This window comes from Ovis canadensis, chromosome 4, assembly GCF_042477335.2.
Source record: "Ovis canadensis isolate MfBH-ARS-UI-01 breed Bighorn chromosome 4, ARS-UI_OviCan_v2, whole genome shotgun sequence".
Lineage (NCBI taxonomy): Eukaryota > Metazoa > Chordata > Mammalia > Artiodactyla > Bovidae > Ovis > Ovis canadensis.
In genome coordinates this window covers 26,285,897-26,297,046 of record NC_091248.1, presented here as the reverse complement: position 1 = coordinate 26,297,046, position 11,150 = coordinate 26,285,897, and positions in this window count along the sequence as shown.

The window sequence follows — 11,150 nt, the reverse complement described above, 5'->3', positions numbered from 1 at the left end:
CCCTGCTGTAGATCTAGGGTCTCCTTTTTGAGCACTGAGCAGCACTAAACCACAGCTTTCCTGAAACTGCTGTTTCTTTCATACCATCAGTTAGTCGGTATTATTCAGTGCCTCATATGTGCCAAGTCATGTACAGGAGGCTAGGGATATGGAAGTAAATTAAGGCCTCTTTGCCCTATTTAGAGATTTGTTCTTATGGGAGGTACTGAAAAATGAACACGCATAAGTAAAAGAAAGTTTAATATAGGATGCCAAGTAAAGGAGACCTTTCTTGTTACTCCTATATTCATGATTTAGAAGCCAAGTGAAAGTGTCTCAGTTGTGTCTGACTCTCTGCAACCCCATGGACTATACAGTCCATCTTTCCCTTCTGCAGGGGATATTCCCAACCCAGGGATGGAACCCAGGTCTCCCACATTGCGGGCAGATTCTTTACCAGCTGAGCCACAAGGGAAGCCCAAGAATTCTGGAGTGGGTAGACTGTCCTTTCTCCAGTGAATCTTCCAAACCCAGGAATCGAACCAGGGTCTCCTGCATTGCAGAGGGATTCTTTACCAACTGAGCTATCAGGGAAGACAAATCTGAGGTTAAAAAATCTATTGAGTGCTTCAGATTCTAAAGACAACAGCAGAGAACTGGGGGCAGATGTCACGTCAAGGCTTGGTCTGCTCCCCTTTCAGTCTCTCTCAGAGGGGATTAAAGAGGAATGGAGAGAGAAAGAGAGAAGCAGCTGTCTAAAGTGAGAGTGATTGGCATTTTCTTCTCTTCTACTTGGTGGAATTGGGGAGGTACCTCCCAAAAGTCAAGTGAGTGTTCGTTAACTCCAAGAGCCAAGTAAGAGGAGCTGCACGAAAGCTGCCTGCAGAGGTTTGGGGGCGTCTGCAAGAAAGTGAGACTGCATCTTGTTTTGTACTGGATCATCGACTTACCCATGTTGTTGACCAGCCTCTGTGTCATTTTAACATAGAAAGGAAAAAGTTGGAAACAAATGATAGAACAGAGAGAGGAAGTAGGCTGTCCTTGAACCTTTGCATGGCATGGATATGAGAGGTCTGCAGTTCAAGAAGACGTACTAAACTGTGGATGGACTCAGGCTGACCTGGTACCTCACCTGGTGAGTAGGTTTTGACACCAGGAGCTTTGTGATATACTCCTACAACAGCTGTTACGGGAAAGTTGGAAGACGTGAGCTGGAGGGGCACTAAATGAAGGATCTCTGTGGGTTTTCTGAAGAACCAGCAGTTGGAGACTGTTTGAAAGGAGAGCACGAAGGCTAGTGGTTCTTACCCAGAGACACCTCAGTGACTGAGAGAGAACCACTGACAAGCGGCCTGTTCCCCAAGATCTTGGCCATCTATCCTGGTTTTCTTCCCCTTTCACTCCCAATTCCAGAAGCCCTAATATTGGTAGAAATGGAGAGGAACTGTGAAGGAACATCCTGAGAAGAAGAATGAGGCTTAAAAATGAACTAGACGGAGTTTTAATAACTGGAAGCAACCCAGCATCTTTGAGAGCTGCCTGAGTTATTGTTAAGAGGCAGGAAAGGAAAACTGAACAGTGCGAAGCTGAAGCCAATGATTGAAAAAAAAATAAAACTTCTTTCATGCTTATTCCTCTGTAGAGTTCAGACTGTAAATAAACCACTTAAAAAGAAGGGGGACAGTTTTGTTTGGTGTTTATGCTGTGAAGAAAATAGAGTGATGAGTAGAAAGTAACTATGAAGATGAGTTTGGGTAGGAGGCCACTTTAGCTATGGTGATCTAGGGAGCCTCTTTGGGTTGAGAATTTCCATGATGATAAAGAGCCATTTATTCCAAACTCAGGGGCAAAAGTGTAAAATGACCGAAGGTAAGATTAAAAAAAAAAAAAAAAAAGACTAGAGTTTAGATAGTTAGGCACTGATAGAAAATACTTCTGGTAAAATGGGCAGAAAGCCAAGTAACAGAAAGCCTTGTAGGCCACAGTAAAATATTTTGATAGCAATTTTGCTTTCCTCAAAAAATTTTCAAACATTTTCTTGGACTCAGCTTCTTTGTATTATGGAAGACTCTGAATTTGTTAGCATAGTTATATTTGATGGGTCACATATACCATATAGTTCTAAATACTTCTGGTCCCAGAAGTAAGAAAATATAAATATATCTTACATTTGCTCTCTTATGACCATAATGCTGCTCCTTTATAAAGATAGTTATAAAAAATTCATTTCTGCTATTCGAACTTTCGTCTCATTCAACTCTTCCTTGTTGAATTCTTGGCCATCATGGGGGTGTACATACTTAAGTAGTTATAACTGATAACTAGCTTCCCTTGTAGTTCAGATGGTAGAGTCTGCCTGCAATGTGGGATACCCGGTTTGATCCCTGGATTGGGAAGATTCTCTGGAGACGGGAATGGAAACCCACTCCAGTACTCTTGCCTGGAGAATCCCATGGACGGAGGAGCCTGGCAGTCTACAGTCCATGGGGGTCACATAGAGTGGGACACGAGTGAGCGACTTCACTTTCTTTCTTTGCTAGAAGACTGAAATGATGGGTCCAGGCTTTGTAAATAATTCATATTAATCATGCCCAAAGAAAAAAAGAACAAACTATTAATTTGATAGCGAATGGAAAATGTGTGGAAAATAATGAAATCACGGCAGCTAAAAGTTCTACTCTTTGATGTATATGATGTAACTCCCAGAAGAGTAGACCTTTTCCTCTTGGACTTAGCTATAAACTCCAGAGATGCAATCTTTCCCAGGAGCAGTGCCTGATGTCTCTCATTAGAGCCAGTTCCTCCATAACCGCATTAAAGAATGCACAGACTGTAAGGAGGGTGTGCTCAGCCTTCTAGCAGCAATGTTCTGGGCTTCTTCTCTAATATGAACTGAATGTATGGCAAAATCCACCACAATATTGTAAAGTAATTAGCCTCCAATTAAAAAAAAACAAATTCAAAACAACTTCTATCTGCTACACTTATGCAAATAGTCACTCTAAATCCAACATGATACTTTTTAGTTAATCCTGGAACATGAACTATCACAGCTGTCTCATGGAAGAAACAGAAAAATTTCTGTCAGTATGGAAATAACTGTAAAGCTCATGATAAACGAAGACTTGTGAATAGTATATCAGTTATTGCAGTCATCATTATAGCAGTGTATTTCCTTGGGTTCTTATGGGGAATTACTTTCTTTGACACATTCTTGGGAATTGTTTCCTATGTTCCATTAGCTCTGCGGGATGACATCCTAAACTGACAGATGCCGTTCTGTTGTTTTGTTAGCTTGCCCCGTAACTGCTCTTAGGGCTCCTTGTTTGAATGCATATTGCTTTCTCTTTGAATATCACCTGAGAATATGATTCATGGTTTAGTCTTAATGTTTTCCAAAAAGCACCTGATGAATATGAAAGAAGCTGGTTCTGGTGGAAAAAGTAATAAACAGCAGAGCTGGTGATCCTTGTTCTAGTTTGTGATCCCACTGTTAAATACATGACCTGTGGCAAGTTACTTTATACAGCATTTGTTTCTTTTACCTGTTAGCTTATTTTTTAAAATCCCCTTCAGTCTATGTTTTCTATTACCCTAAGATTTTTCAGCATTTAGTAAATATTAATTCTGTAACTAAAAATCCTGTTGGGGAGACAAAATTGAAGTACAGAAATTATGGAAAATATATAATCAATTACTCACATATAGTATGTTGATGAAGGATATTGATTGCATGCAACAGGAGTCCACTGATTAAGCAAAAACTGAGGTTGTTGCAAAAGCTATCAGGGACTCTCACAATCAGCTGGAGGCTAGGTCAGGGACCAGGCTTGGGGAAAGGGAGGATTCCAGGGAACTCTGTAGAGCAAAGAAGTGGGAAATGCAGTCTTGTCAGGATTCTGCTGTTATGTTGTCACCCTGAATATGACTATCAGCCATTTGTTTTATTCTTCCATTACTTGTTCATAATATAGGATGAAAGCATTCAGTGGGCTGATGTTAGGTCGTGAGCCCACCATCAGGGTGTATTTAGAGATAGGAGCCTGACAGACAGGCACAGTTATTCTCTAACTGTGATAAATACACAAAGAAGAGAACTTATTTGCTAAAAGGATATTAGAGTGCTATTAAGAAGTAGGATGTGCTTAGTTGCTCAGTCGTATCCGACTCTTTGCCACCCGATAGCCTGTAGCCCGTCGGGCTCCTCTGTCCATGGGGATTCTCCAGGCAAGGATACTGCAGTGGGTTGCCATGCCCTCCTCAAAGGGATCTTCCAAACCCAGGGATCAAACCCAGATCTCCCACATTGCAGGTGAATTCTTTTACTGTCTGAGCCACCAGGGAAGCTTAAGAATACTAGAGTGGGTAGCCTTTCCCTTCTGCAAGGGATCTTTCCAACCGAGAAATCGAACTGGGGTCTCCTGCATTGCAGGCAGATTCTTTACCAGCTGAGCTACCAGGGAAGCCCAAGATGTAGGAAGGCTAATGACGAATGTCCACTGTGTATTAAATTGCTGAGGCTAGAGAAGCTAGTTCAGTTTATCCTGGAATTATTGAGAGACTTTATAGAAAATGTTGGATAAATAGATGTTGAGATGAAGTCCATGAAGGGAGATTTAAAATGTTTCACCAAAGAATCAAACACAAAGAAAAACGTGCAGAAGCCATCAGAATTCAGTCTGTGGGATTTTCAGTATTGTATCTAGTCCACCACATTGCATCTTTTAGTTCCCAGAAGGGCCTTATGGTCCCTTGTGGGAAAAGGAACCGTGTACCTCTTGACACAACCTATTCTCTAAACCTAGTAAAAATGTATCTTCTCATCAGAGATCACTTGTTTTCCAAAGCTCTGCTAAAAAGTGCAGTTCCATTTTCCCTGGGCACTGAGGAATTTATGGTTCCTCAGTTTTCCCATCCATTGAGAAGATATGTCATCCCCTATGTTATAAAAATAATAAGCACAAAAGTATGTGTAAAAAGAGCTAATGCTGGTGCCATTTAGTTGCTAATTCTTGTCCGACTCTTCATGACCCCATGGACTGTAGCATGCCAGTCACTCTGTCCGTGGGATTTTCTAGGCAAGAATACTGTAGTGGGTTGCCATTTCCTTCTTCAGAGAGTCTTCCTGACTCAGGGAATGAACCTGTGTCTCCCGCTTGACAGGCAGAGTCTTTACCACTGAGCCACCTGGGAAGCCTTTAAAAGAGCTAATACAAGAGAGAAGAAATCATACACATTTATTGCGGTTATCATTTATTATTACGTAACATTTTTTCTTCTCCCTTTTGACCAAGATTTGCTGATTAATTGGAATAGGGTGGTTTACATGGTAATATTGCTCACGTTTCTAGTGACTCTTCCCACAAGATTCTATGGCTGTGCATGGCAGCCATAGATTACTTTGACTAACCGGTCTCGAAGGCTATTGATGACCAGTAGGCCTACATCTAAGACTTCTGTAGCTAAGACTGTTGATGTTTAAATTTTTAACTCTCCTTTGACTGTAATATGGTTAGATCTTATTTCATTTTTCATAAATAAAAGTGAAACCTTTTGTGACAGCAACTTGAGAACAAGCAATGACCTTAATTGTCTCTGTCTCAACACAATTTCCAATAGACACCTAAAGCATGCTTCAAATATAACATTTTCATGACTGAACTGGGGGATTCTCCTGTGCTGAGCACACATATTAGGGACTCAGTAAATATTGGTTGATTTAATTCACTATACACCCGGAAACTGATAAAGAAGTGCTTTTTCATGTTGGCTGTCACGAAATTACATTATGGATGTTTGTGGTAGTCCTGTGAAGCAGCGCTTTTACTTTCCCCTAGAAATAGCTGGAAAAGCAAACAACTGTCTAGATAACATGGGTAAACATGAATAAAATATATTTACAGAATCCTACCTTGATGACAGATTTGCAAATCTGTCTGCTTAAATGTTCAAGAAAGAGAAAAATTGCACAGGAAATAAATACCTGTGTATTTTCCTATCAAAACTGGTGAAGCTAAGCATGTATGGTAAATTGGAAAAAGCCTGTAAAAGTCTGGGTTTTTTTTTTTTTTTTTTGGAATGTTATCTTTTCTGTATTAGCTTGCTGTTCTTGGTGGCAAAATAGGGGCAAAGATTATTGACTATCCCTTTTTAAATTTCATTTTTCTTGCTGAAAGTGACAGTTGACAACTGACACAAGTGGGATGAGGAAACCAGGAAAGTGCATTTTCCCCCAACTAGATGTGAAGAGTATGTTCTGTTTGTAATACATTTCTGCCCATAAGGCCAACTAGGATGCCAGTAGCTGTGGGCTGCTAAGGTTAACTCTGATGCACAGAAGGCATAGAAACGTGAAGGCAGATCCAGGCTGTGAGAGGTGTGTTGTCAGGGCCAAGCCAGTAGCTGGCTTTGCAGACACCTCACAGAACCTTGCAAGGGGGCTTTATTTTGGTGAATTTATCACAGTGAGTGATCTGGCTCTGACTTGTCTAGGCTTGAAGCCCTGAAGCTTTAGTCATTTCATGAAATGGATGCATTTCTTAGTGATGGTTTCATGTAAAACATGTTCACAAGGTTGATATCCAAGATTTAGTGCCAATGTATTAATTTTTAATGGGAAGTGGCGTTGTCATACTAGTTAGAAAGCTATAGTCTCTGATCTTCCTTTAGATAATTGAACATGAGATGTAAGATTATAACCTGAAGCTTATTTGATGAATGTGAAATCAGAACAAAGGGGATTGGTTAAATAAACCATTCCTTAACTGTTAATGCATTCAGAACACAGTCAACGTAACTGGCCTGAGAGCTTTTCTTCTCTCTTTTATATCTCTTCTTATTAGTCATTGTGTCCTAAGCTTGCTTAACCATTTAAGGTTCATAGTCCCTCATTTCTCAGTCTCAGGGAAAACTGTAATCCTTCATGTACTGACTTCAAGAGAATTTTACTTTTAACTTTAACAGGTTATCATTTGAGCTTCCCTGGTGGCTCAGACAGTAAAGAATCCACCTGCAATATGGGAGACCTGGGTTTGATCCCTGGGATGGGAAGATCCCCTGGAGAAGGGAAAGGCTAAAGTGTAGTGTTAGTCACTCAGACATGTCTGACTCTTTGTGGCCCCATGGACCATAGCCTGCCAGAGAATCCTCTGTCCATGGGATTCTCCAGGCTAGAATACTGGAGTGGGTAGTCATTCCCTTCTCCAGGGGATCTTCCCAAACCAGGGATTGAACCTGGGTCTCCTGCGTTGCAGGCAGATTCTTGACTCTCTGAGCCACCAGGGAGTATCATTTATAAACTAAAATATAAATTAAGATTACAAGTACAGTTTTTAAAACTTATATATAGGTAGCACATAGAAGTCACAAGTATTCTCAGAATACCTGCGAGTTAAGCAAATTAAGTAATACTGAACTTCTGAAAAAACGAGTGGACTATTCTCCACTGTTAAAGAAAACTAGGAAGTGATTTGTCCAATCTCAGTTTTTGTAAGTGGGATTTCCTGAGGGTGTTCAAGGTAAAACGACTGGTTACAGAAGAGTCTGTGTTTGAGGGGAGGCAAGCATGGTCCAGTTTGAAGGAGAATCCTTTACTCAGGTAAAGGGGAGAGGAGTGAGCTTATATTTCTGAGAAGAGAAGCAAGAAAGAGGGAACCTGTTTGTTGGGAGGGAAGGTTTTCCAAATGCAGTGGGAAGGATACGTGCTTTGAAGTTATACAAACTTGTGCTTGAATCCCATCTTATCACTTAGCAATAGGGTAATGGTCGACATTTGCACAGCTTCTCTGCTCGAGTCTTATCACTATAATGAGGGAAGAAGACATCTAGGTTACAGCATTTATTATAACATCAAATGAAGTCCCATGAACAAAGTGCCTAAACCACTGTGGTGTTCAAACGCTACTTTCCTTCTCTTCCTAACCCATGATGTTTAATGGTAACCAGATTAAAAAAGAGGACTTCCAGGGTAAGACCTTTTTATTCTAGTTGATTGAAAGTTTCTCTTCTCTTAATGTGATCACCCTGGTAAAAAAAAAAACTAGAGAAGAGCTCTTTCACGCCTTGTCTGCAGACATCCCTGCCGGCAGTCTCTTTCCCTGATTCGCTTAGTGTACTTACCCTTGCTGTGATCACTGATAAGAGAGGAGACTGGTTCAATTTGGCGATGAGGAGGATATTTCACTGTGCCACAGTGGCAGTAATGACCCTTCTGCCCTTGGGGAGAGATTGTAAGGGTTACTGAGTTGGTTGAAAGTTTCATCTATATGGTTTTGTCCTTTTTCACTTGTATCCATTTAATATAAAGCTTTTTCTTTTCTTTTCTTTTTTTTTTTAAAAAGAACTTAATGGCATTCAAGGCTGGGGTCTGGAAATAGTTCATTTCATACATTGTTATATTCTCATTTGTTTTTCGGATCTTTCAAAGTTGGTCTGGTTATCTTAGCTTTTTCATTTTTCATTTTTTCATTTTTTTTTTTTAGAATTAAGTAACTAGTGGAAGCTTTGGTTCTTAGACTTCTTTATCTTCTGGATGTTTTCTGAATGCCATAAATACAATATTATAGGGAATCAACAATTTTCTCACCATAGAGAATCAAATCTAATCTCACTAAACTCGTTTTTCAGATGTAAGAGCCAATGCTGCGGGCCGAGGGCATAAAATGAGAGTAGGAAAACAAGGGTATAAAATAAGGCAGATTGTTTTCTAACAGGAATATAGACATATAATTAAAATGATTTTCAAGTTGCAGGCACAGCCTAGACTTGACTGTATCCGGGAGGGCAAGGGACACAATGAATGCCTTGTTTCTGTAATGTCCTAAACTGCAAAGCCAATCACCTATTTAGGCAAAATGTGGTTACTAGATACCTGTAAAGAAATCTAATTTGGAAAAAAATGCTAATTTCTTGATTTTCTGCAGTTACTACAGAGACCTCAAAGAATATATATTTGTAGTTGAATTTAAGTTGTTGAAAACTCTGGTAAAGTTTTTCAAGTTGTTTTTATATAATACACTGAGTGAATCAGAGGTGAGAAATGTTCTAAATCAATAACCAGCATTCGAATGTGACTTTTATATAATTTCTCAAGAGGAGATCTGGAGACCCAGTGCATTGTAGCTTCTAGTCAAGCCCAGACACTTGTCACCTTGTTCTCTCAAGAGAAGGGCTTGAACACATGGGGATGACAAAAGGCTACCCGCTTGGGAGTTTATTGATTTTCACATGTTATTTTCCCTTCTGCTTGCCTCTCCCACTAATTTCTCACTCCCTGCTATTTCTTTCACTGCCAGCATGGCAGAGAAAAAAAAAATGTGGTTATTGGCCCATCTTGGTGGGTATTGTACATATTAGAACTTTGAGCAAGTTCCTATTTCTGTTCACAGTGCAGGAGTGCATACAGAGCGTGGAAGTGCTTCTGTGGCCCGAACGGTCTCTTGGTCAGAAAATGACTGGTATCCAGCTGAATTTTGAAATTGTTATTTAGAATGACCTTTAAACACATTTGCTTTACAGATAATTAGAATTTAAATTAGAATTAGATTTCAGAAAGCCAGCAAAATGAGGTGGTTAAGGCATAAGCCCTGGAACAGAGTCTTGACTCTACATCTTATTAAGTGTGTAACCTTGGGTAAATGACTTACCCTCTTTGTGTCTTCCTTTCTTGATCTGTGTAATGAGGATGATCCTGGTATCTACCTGATAGGCTTGTTGTGGGTCAAATGTATTGATATGTAAAGTATTTAGAGTATGCTTGCATCGTGATACATACAATCTAAGTGTTTACTCTCACAGGGCCATACAATCTCTCATTTGCAATTCTAAAATTGAAAACCTAAAAGAAACCGGCACCTATTGTAGTGAACTCATTAAGTGGTAAGATCTGACTGGGAATGACCTGTAGCAATTTACAGGGACACTTTTCCCTCCTTTGTGTAAATACGGTTGTCCCTTGGTATCTGCAGGGTACTAGTTTCAGGCCCTGCTGTGAATACCAAAATTCTTGGATGCTTAAGTCTCTAATATAAAATGGGGTAGTACTTGCATATAACCTATACATATCCTCCCATATACTTAAAAGCATCACTAGATTACTTACAGTACCTAACCTAACATAAATACTTTGCATATAGTTACAAGTCTGTGGCAAATTCAAATTTTTATTTTTGGAACTTTCTAGATGTTTTTTTTTTTAAAGAATATTGTTAGTCTGTGTGTTGAGGCCTGATAGAGGCCATGACTAAAATAGGCTGGAGCAAGCATCCCGGAAACAGCTGAGACACTGCCCAGGCCGTCACTGCCGGTGACGGGAGGACTCAGCCTGTCAACATGCTCCCTGTAGCCTGGTCTGTGCCAATCGGGACGAGGATAGAAATCTCCTAAGAAAGCCCGCGTGCGAAAATCTAGCCAATTAGTAGATGCAAAGAAACCCTTGTAACCAATCCCACCTTGCCAATTCCCTGTCTTTGTCCTAAACTTATAAATACTACTGTAATCCAGGGCTCGGGGCTCTGCCTCTATTCCACTGTGTTGGATGTGGCCGGGGCCCTAGCTCGAGCTAGCAATAAATTCCCTTTTTGAGTTTGCATTGCCGTGGATGTCTCGTTCTCTCAGTTCTGGGGATTTGGACCTTGGGCATAACATGTGGTTGATTGGATCCCCAGATGCAGAACCCATGGATACAGAGGGCTTATATACTAATGACTGAAGAATTATTAATATGTTTGATTAAAAGTACCTGATAGCCTCCACTAAGGTTGTTACATAAGATAGCCGTGATTTTCTTAAACCTGAGACATTCTGAATTCCAAAAATTATCAAGTCCCAAAGATTTTGCTGGGGGATAGTCGATCTGTGTAGCTATTATTTCAAGTGGTAGAGTAATAGATGCAGTCTTGTTTTTGATTTGTTGGGCACAAAACAAATGGTTTGAAAATGTAGAAACTTTCTTTTTAAACAATGTATTTGTTGAAGTGTGGTTGATTTACAATGTTATATTAATACCTGTTGTACAGCAAAGTGATTAGTTGTGCATGTATATACATTCTTTTTCATATTCTTTAACATTGTGGTTTATCACAGGATATGAATATATAACATTGTGGTTTATCACAGGATATGAATATATTGATAAGTTCCCTGTGCTGTGCAGTAGGCCCTTGCTGTTTATC